Source organism: Psammomys obesus, unplaced genomic scaffold (assembly GCF_907164565.1).
Source record: "Psammomys obesus unplaced genomic scaffold, mPsaObe1.curated_primary_1811, whole genome shotgun sequence".
NCBI classification, from domain to species: Eukaryota; Metazoa; Chordata; class Mammalia; order Rodentia; family Muridae; genus Psammomys; species Psammomys obesus.
Window position 1 is genome coordinate 19,768,326 of NW_026585894.1, and position 9,541 is coordinate 19,777,866.

Sequence of the window (9,541 nt, forward strand, 5' to 3'; positions counted from 1 at the left end):
TATCTATCTATCTATCTATCTATCTATCTATCTATCTATCTATCTATTTATTTACTGTGTGTAAATATGGAGAGAGAGAGAGTATGCGCACTATGGTATACATATGGAGGCCAGAAGACAACTTGATTCTATTATGTGGAAACCTGGAATTGAATTCAGATCAGCAGTTTTGGCAGCAAACACCTTTATCCACTGAGCAGTTTCAATGGCCCCAAATTTTTTCTTTTCTTTTCTTTCTTCAAATTTTGTTTTTCTAAGAAATAATATCTCCCTTGGTTAAGCCTTGTAATGACGGGTTGTTTCTTCCCTACCTCTAGCCACTAATCTGGTAACTCCAGCCCTGCCACTAACTTGTTGGATGAACCCAGGGAAGTTCTCTAATCCCCAAATCACCGTTCACAAAGTTGGGATGGCAGTAATCCCCACCTCACAGGGCTGTCTGGTAAGCATTTCAAACAGTCCGATTGTAGCTAGCAGGCCTCAGTCAGTGGTGTCTGCGACTGGGTGAGACAGAAATGGGTTATACCTGGCAAACATGCTCCTCAGATGGCATCGATACACAGCATACTGGCTTGAATCTTTACCCGTGAAGGCATAATCCAATCAGCTCCGGAGGCTGGACACTCCCTGGTTTCCAGAAACACATTTTGGCATCAAGTGATGTTCCCTTAGAAAGAGGTTACCCAAGTCTGTTTGCTGAACTGTGATTTGAATGTGTGACGTGAATGCTTCAATAGAGAAGTCACTTCTATCATTGCTCAGAACACCAGAGAGAACCCACTAGTACAAGCTCACCTTCCCTCTAAATTCAGGATGCTGGAAACATTGTCCACTACACCAGCTGTTTGGGACCTTCCTTGTGAGCCAAGAATGAAAACACAGCGTTTTCCCATAGAGAACAAGCATGGGGAATGTGGGGGGACGTTTGAGGACTTAGAAGACAAAACTTTTCCTGCAAAGTGGAACCAGCCAGTGTAGGAAGGCAGGCTCTACAACATCTTGCTGTCTCCCAGCAGCCTGCAGGCATCTATGACTGAGATCTATATCAGTCTCATCCAGGGGACCATTTAAAGTCCCACAAATTCCTCACCGAAGGCAAGGGGGGAAAGCCCACCCAGGTCTGACAATTTTCATAGATTCCCTTCTGTCCACATATTCTAATGACCTGATTAGCAATTCTACTGTATTTAATTTGCACCTTGGGTAATTTACTGTCAGCCAGAAGAGCCATCAGCTTGAAAAATGGCACCAAAATTAAAAACCGATAGTGAAGTTTCAGTTGGAATGAGCTCTCCTGGCACAATGATGAAGCAGGATTAGCTAGAGTCGATAGGTGTAGTTCGAGAGTGGCAAACATTTTACATCCTAACATGCTGCTAGGAGCAAAAACTCTAGCCTTTCTGAACCAAAGGAAACCTGCAGCCAAGTAGAAAATGGAGAACAAACTGTGAATTGGTCCAGTTGGACAATTATATGAAGCAGGGAGTGTTGTTCCTTGGCTCCTTGTGATGATTTTAAGCATGCCCACAAATTCTGTAATGTGAAGTCCAGTCCCCCTCCTCTTGAGTATATATGCTGGCCTTCCTCAAATGAAAGAAACACGGTGGAAACAATATTTCATCTTTCTTGGGAGGTCAGAACTGGTGCCGAAACAGCCCTGCTGGTCATGAGTAACTGTTGGGACCAATTAATATATGATGAGACTGACAATGGATCTTCTATGCAAGAGGTTTATTATGTGGATATGAAGACCAGGACATGATGGGGAGAAAGAGAGAGGGGGAAAGAGAGAGGAGGGGGAAGAGAGAGGGGGTGCCCCGATAGAGAGGAAGGACCAAGAGAGAGCAAGAGAGCAAGAGAGAGGACCAAGAGAGAGGGACCACATGGCCGGCGGTCCCTTTAAGGGGCAAGGTAACCACGCCTTCCAGGTGGGCGACACAGGATGACATCATAAGTTGCTAGGCAACCCAGAAGTAGGAAAGCATAAGAAGTCCCAGTTGTGTCTACCTAGAACTGCTGGAGTTGAACCAGCCTCGGAAACAGACACCAAGGGAGGAAGTCTTTGAGATACTCCAATCCTGCGGCCGGCCGTGTCACTGTTCCCTAAGACACCCCCCCCCCCACCCCGCCTTCCCGAGTCTCCTCCTGTCTGGAGGAGCTTAGTGAACCTTCAAGTTATCAAGCGGACTCAGTGACTGTCAAGAGTTTAAATCTACTATTTTGAAGTCATTTGTCAGAAGAACACCCAGGATTTCTCAGTCTGCCTGTCTTTGTGCCTTGAGACCATCTGAGATTCATAGGGAACCCAAGTCCAAGGTACCCATTTCACAGGCAGAAAGATCACCAGCCTACTCACTGTCTCCACTAACTATCCTAGGACTGGGTGAATGTCCCAGGACTCACCAGAGTAACCTCCCCCCACTCCTCCTCTTTCTAGAATCTAATGCCATCTGTGTGCCACAGACAAATATTATCTTCCAAAGAGGCATTCCCTATTTGAAGAAACACAGGGCCTTACTCCCACTCAGAAAAGATCGTGGCTGGGGCCAGAGAGTTGCCTCAATAGTCAAGTGTTTGTACTATTCTTCCAGGGAATCCAAGTTTGATTCTTAGCACTCACATCAGGCAGCTCATGACTGCCTGGAACTCCTGCCCCAGGTGATCTACTACCCTTTTCTGAACCCCAAGTACACCTGCACTTACGTGTATGTACCCGCACAGATAGATGCACAAATGTACTCATAATTTTAAAATAATAACGATAAACCACTTAAAAAGGAAAAAGAAAAGGTAATGGCCAAGGCCCTGTGCTGGAACCTCCTACCCACTGTAGCCAGGGACCTGCCCTACCACACCCCTTTGAATCTCAAGGCAATGTCAGAATGAGGCAGGAGCAGTGGTGTGGCCATGACAGTGTCCTGCGAAAGTTGGCACAGAGTACCTGAAAGTCCCGTTCTTTGCCCTGTACCTATCCATTCACTGGAATATTCTTGGCTGGGAGCCCTGCTACCTTCCTGCGTGTGTGGAGAGTAGCTCACAACCTTCCAGAAATTTCTTTCCTATTGAGGTCTTCCTATTAGTTTCAACTATTTGATATCTAGGACAGTGATTCAAAGAGCTGCCCCTTTAGATTTATCTACTGCCCAAGTTCAAACTTAGTGAGAGATAGCAGAATGCTCCACGCTTTGCTAGAGAGCTCGTCAAAGCTTCTGGCCATTGTTCATATGCTCTGTTCTCTCCAATGGCTTTAGTATAGAAACTAAGCAGGGGTAGCCTTTGCAAATGACATTTGTTGATCATTTATGTAATATTATATAAAATTATCAAAAATAAAAGCCTGAGTCTGGCAGTGGTGGGTGGCACAAGCCTTTCTTCCCAGCACTTGGGAGGCAGAGGCAAGTGAGTTTGAACTCAGTGAGTTCGAGGCCAGCCTGATCTACAGAGTTTCGGGAGAGCCAGGACAGAGAAACCCTGTCTTGAAAAACTGAAGAAAAAAAAGAAGAAGAAGAAGAAATCTGTATTTTGTCTAGACTAAATCTTCCTATCACTACATATACCATACCTTGGGGCTATGTATACCCATCCCTATATCCATTTCTTAGCTGCCAAACAGGTCTCTAAAACGTTTGTTTCTGAAGCAGTGGCCATTATTGTTGCCTCATACAGATGCTCTTCCCTCCTATTCCTTATCACCTTCCAGCCCACTTTCCCCCTGATGAACCTTCGCCTCTCTTCACCTGGGGTTTCCTCCTGCTTCCTGAAGCTGCTTTGCCCGCTGGAAGTGAGCTTGTAGGAAACAGTCCCCTGGAAACAGATCAAATGAATGACTGACATAAGCTCTACTTGGAAGCCTGTTGTTTTACATTGTTTCCCCGTATGTGTGTGTGTCCTCAAGGTCATGCCCATAGATCTTGTTGGTTAGAACATCAACAAAATTAATGTAGTGGAGCACAATCCAGCTCCCCAGCAGTCACTAAAGGTGGCTTGCTCCTTCAGTCTTATTTATTTATTTATTTATTTATTTATTTATTTATTTATTTATTTATTTATTTATTTGTCTTTTAAGAGGTATCTCCTGTAGTCAGGACTGGCCTTGAACTTGCTATGTACCCAAAGATGACCTTGAACTCCCAGTTCTCCTGCTTCCGCTTCCGGAATACTGGGATTATAGCTATGCGCCACCAGAATCTGTTTATGCAATGCTGGGGCTGGAGCGCAGGGCTTTTCTTTGTGCATGCTAAGCAAATAACCATCTGAGCTACCTCCCCAGTCTCCTCCTGCAGCCATCTTCAGCTGTCTCTCCTGACACCCACAATTCCTCTGTTGCTGCTTTGTCTCAGCCTTGCTTCTGAAAAACTCAAACCAAGACAGTATGATTTCTCCCTCCGTCTGTCTGGCCAGCAGTTGCCTCGACCATCACCTTAGATGCAAGATTCTCTCCCCTGCAGCAGAAGCCGCATCACAAAGTTTCGGGAGCTCTAGGCTCTCCTCCTTTACCACAGAGAAAGACTTCCTGTGACTGGTTCCCTCAGCAGTTTTTTTTTCCCCCTCACACCTTTGCTACGATTGGCTGCATGCAGAATAGCTTAGCCAAATGTGTCTCTCCTAGTTATGATTCACGCACCAACCACTAGCCCTGCCGGCTATATGATTGCTATGGATATGCAAATTAAGCGACGCTAATTTGTTGATGTTGTGAAGATGCTCGACTCAGGCTGCCCTCCTGCAGGGCGCTGATAAGGCACAGGAACTGGAACACATTCATATGCTCGAATAGTGACCAGCCCAGCCCACCAAAGAGCCAGGCACACTACCTAAAAATCTGTCACAGTCAAGACTGTCTGGGGTCCTGGTTAGGTATTTCCCAGGTATTGGGTGTCACATTACACCTAGGCCTGACAGGAGGACCCTACTAAACAAGAGACCTCATTCGACAGCATCTCACCATCACCTCCCAAGTATGCCATGTCATACACTCACAGATCTCCTCCTACTTCAGGGCTTTTGTGGCAAGCCTTCAAACTGATAGAATGGAAATCGTCACGGTCATCTTTGGTACATCTTTTCCATTTAACTCCTGAGGGTTCAGAAATTGCCTCTTGTCCACTGCTCACTGGGTCTAGAGGTACATACAGCCTGGCCTGGCTGCCCAGATGTCACTTATAGGCTTCAGGATATACCATCTTTAAATATGACTGCAAGAAAGCAGAATGTAGCACCCCAAGACAACCCTCTTTGGAATATTGATTGTTTTGCACTAGTTATTTTGAGAAACTGCAAATACAGAAATAGCTCCGTGAAGCTCCAGTTTTACAAAGGCAAATTTCATTAGTGAAAGTGGCTGCATCGGGGGGGAAAAAAAAAAGCTGCCGACCTCTCAAGACCTGTGAAAGGGGTCCCTGCTCACTGTCCCAGTTACTCAGGTGAGTGGATTGCTTGAGCCCAGGAGTTCAAACACAGCAAGCAAGACTCCAAGTGGTAAAATGTGTGTGTGTGCATGCATGCTCGAGCGTGTATGTACACACATGTAATCTCGTTACATGTTTGAAGGCGCCCTCTCAATCAGAAGAGACCTTGATCCCCTGGGACTGGAGTTTCACGTGGCTGTACACCAAATTCTATGAATTCTGGGAAGTGAACTTGGGTCCTCTGCAAGAGAAGTGCACACTTAACCACTGGGCCATCTCTCTGTCTCCTTTAAAAAAAAATGTACTTGAGGGGACAGGAGCTCCACAAGGAGACCAGCAGAGCCAAAAATTCTGGGCCAGGGAACCCAGGGGGCCCTGCAGAGACTGATGAATCAACCAGGGACCATGCATGGAGAGGACCTAGACCCCCTGCCTCAGATGTAGCTCATAAACTTCTCAGTCTCCATATGGGTTCCTTAGTAAGGGGAGCAGGGACAGTCACTGACATGAACTTGTTTACCTGCTCTTTGATCACCTTCCCCTGGTGAGGTGGCCTTACTAGGCTACAGGGAAAGAGCATCCAGACAGTCCTGATGAGACCTGATAGGCTAGGGTCAGATAGTGGGGGAGAAGGACCTCCCTTATCAGTGGACTAGGGGAGGGACATGGGGGGTAACAGGGAGGGAGGGTGGGACCAGAGTAGATGAGTAGAGGGAGGGAGCTACAGTTGGGATACATAGTGAATAAATTGTAGTAAAAAATGATAATAATAATAATGATGATGATGATGATAATAATAATAAATTAGAAAAAGAAAAATCTTTATTCTTTGTACATGTCCTCCCTCATCCTCCTATAATTTGTTTCCACCACTCCTAGAAGCCCCAGGCTCCTATTCCTTCCTGTGGCTGAGGATGCTGGATGAGTTTCCATCATCTGGCCTTCTCTGATACTTGTGTGTTTTTTTTTGTGGGACCTTGTATGTATACTTAGAGCAATTAGAATGGTCTTCCATTGGTTAATCTGTTTTACAGCCATTTAAGGCACAGTCCCAGTCCAAAGCCCTAAGAAAAGTAGTGGGGAACTACTGTCCTTCCCCGGAAGCCCTCCACATCGTGCTGTGACTTCATTCCTGGGGGGCAGTGTTTGCGTCGGCCTGGGCAGCACACCCTCTGCCCAGGATCATAAGGGAACAGGTACCCCAGGCTCACTCCCACCTCTGCTCCGACGACGTGTTTGCAACTGTGGATTTTTCTTAGATCCTGACCTTGGCTTTGTGTAGCCCAGCTGCTTTTGATTACCAGCTGGGGGGAGAAGGGGGCAGGCAAGGTCCGGTTCAAGCAGGAACCTCCTCAGTGAAGGAACGCAGGCCCTGACAGAGCTGCGCGCAGAGCATTTCGATGCCTCAGATGGGTTTATTCAAAGTTCATAATTACCCTGAAATCTCTTAAAATGAAAACATGATTTAAGAATTAAACCTGGTAAACAAATTAGTCAGAAAGAAAACCTCCGCATAGCAATTGACAAACTCCAAAGAGCCAAGCCAGCAAATGAATGGGCTTGCACTATAATTGCCTGCCAGGGCTGCTGACGACTCCCAGGCCCTGGCAGAAGGACTGGGGAGCAGCCAGCTCCCTGGGGTAAGGGGAGGCCAGACCTGGGGTGTAGGGGTTTTGTGGTCAGTCAGGTAGCCGGCGCCTGGGAATGGACATGGCTGAGGGCCCACAGTCCTCTGCAGCTGGTGTGGGAGATGGGGCTGCAGCTGGCTCAGCAGCTACACGAGGACAGGTGCTACCATCCTGGCTCTGGCAGCGGCTAGGGGAGCCCGGGCCTTTCAGTACCCCATCTGGAGCTGTTGGTATTTTCCAGGCATCCACCTAACTCATCTCCCCTAACCTCCCATTCTCCCTTCTTCGTCTCTCCTGAGGACCCTGGGCCTGTTTCATGTTCCTATTCTTCCTTCCTACCCAACGAATACCTGTATTCTTAGAAACTGATTCTCCACACTCTGGGGTTTCTCTCTCTCTCACCGGATCTGAGCAATGTTCTGGATCCCATTGCTGTGTGAACACTCACCTCAAGCCAGGCACAGTGGCACATGCCTGTAATCCCAGCAATTCCAGAACTCTTGAGGTCAGAAGCAAGAGGATCAGGAGTTCAAAGCCATCCTCATCTAAATGTCACATCCCAGGATAGCCTGAAAACCATGAGACTCAAATGAACAGACAAACAGACAGACCCCCCCAAAACTAGAAGTAAGGCTGGAGAGATGGTTCAGCAGTTAAGAGCACTTGCTGAAGTATCATTGGCTCAGCAGTCCTCTAATTCCAGTTCTAAGGGATTCAATGTCCCTCTCTGGCTTCCTCAGGCATCTGCACACACATGTGCATACTATTCACATGGATATACAGAGACACATAAATCATCAAAACATAAAATAATTCAGAAAGAAAGAAAGAAGAAAAAGAAGCAAGCTTCGAAGCAGCCACCACTCAAAATCAAGACACCATGGCTCAGGCCTCATCTTGAAAGCCTTAGTATCAAGGGGTTGATTAGACAGCCTGGGCTAGAATCATCCAGAGGCCTCATCACTCTCATCAGCTAGGCCTTGCTGCCTGTCATTGGGACTTTAACTAGAGCTGTTGGTCAGAACGTATTGCATGATCTCCCCACGTAGCTTGGCTTTTCCCCCAGTATGGCAACCTTCGGACACCCAAGGGTTCCCAACTGCTCCAGCTCTCTTAACATGATCATAGCACACCCTAGCGACAAAGCCAGCTCTACCTCCAGTATCCGGAGTAGGCTCAATGGTGGCTTCAAAGCCACGGGTACACGCTAACACCTGGAAGCAGGCTCTTTGCATTTGATCCCCTAGCAGCAAAGAATAAGGGAGGGAGGGAGCCTTTGCTGCAAAGGATTATCAGATTTGGGCCTTTTTCTGGGGTGGCCGTGGGGGAGGGGAATACTGCCTTGCTAAAGATGCAGATCTTCTAAAGAGATCTGCATGGCCCTTCCTCCCAGACTAGCAGACTACCGAGACAATGGACCTTAAGAAATGGAAAGTCTTCTCCCAGGAATCTCACGCTGTGGGAAAATCTCACAGGAATCTCCAGCTCTCACCAGGGAAGGCTGAAGCCTGGTGCCAGCCAGAGGAGGACCTTGTCTCCTGGAAAGAGATTTTACAGCTTCCTGACAACTCATTACACCACCTAGGTGGAGAGACTGAAGGGGGCTGGGTGGCAGGCAGGAGTTCACCTTGACCAGGATTGCTTAGAGATAACATCTTCCTCACCCTCTCTTCAAACCTCATCCTCGTATCAGGACCCTGAACGTGGATCTCTTTGTTCCTCATCTCAACATGACTACATAGAAGAGGCCACCTTTTGTTGTTTTTCTTTTTCTTTCTTTCTTTCTTTCTTTCTTTCTTTCTTTCTTTCTTTCTTTCTTTCTTTCTTTCTTTCTCTCTTTCTCCCTCCCTCCCTCCCTCCCTTCCTTCCTTCCTTCTTTCTTTCCTTTTTTCTTTGGTGTTTTTCATTTGTTTGTCTCTTTGTTTTGTTTTGTAAGACAGGGTTTCTCTGTGAAGCCCTGGCCCTGAAGATCCTGTCCTGGATCTCGGTCGCAAGACCAAGCTGGCCTCAAGCCCAATGATTTGCCTGCCTCTGCCATCACTGCAGGCTCACTGTTTTTCTTTCATAATTACTTATCTCTTTAACTGGCCTATTTAGGATGAATGGCCAAGTCTAGCTAAGGCCCAGGCTCTGACCCTAACAACTTTGGTAACAGGGAAACATAGAAAAGTATCTATTCCACTCAAATGGAGTACCAACAGACCAAAAAGAAGATTCCACCCTAGTCCAGTTTTGGTGGACCAATGAATTTATTGGGGTTACTCATAGGAACACGAGTGACTCAAAGCAGCTGCATCACATAAAAATCCCCCAGACAAAAATCAACATCACTGCATCACTGGGCTCCCACCCTCAGTCCATTTTCCACTCCTATTCATTTTAACACACATGCATGCACACACAACCTTGGGCATCTGGGAAGCAGGAGGGAGTGGTGGGTGGAGTCTCAGGTAAGGATCTGGCGACCCTCCCCAACCCTGCTTTCTTTGAGGGAGTGCCCTTAAC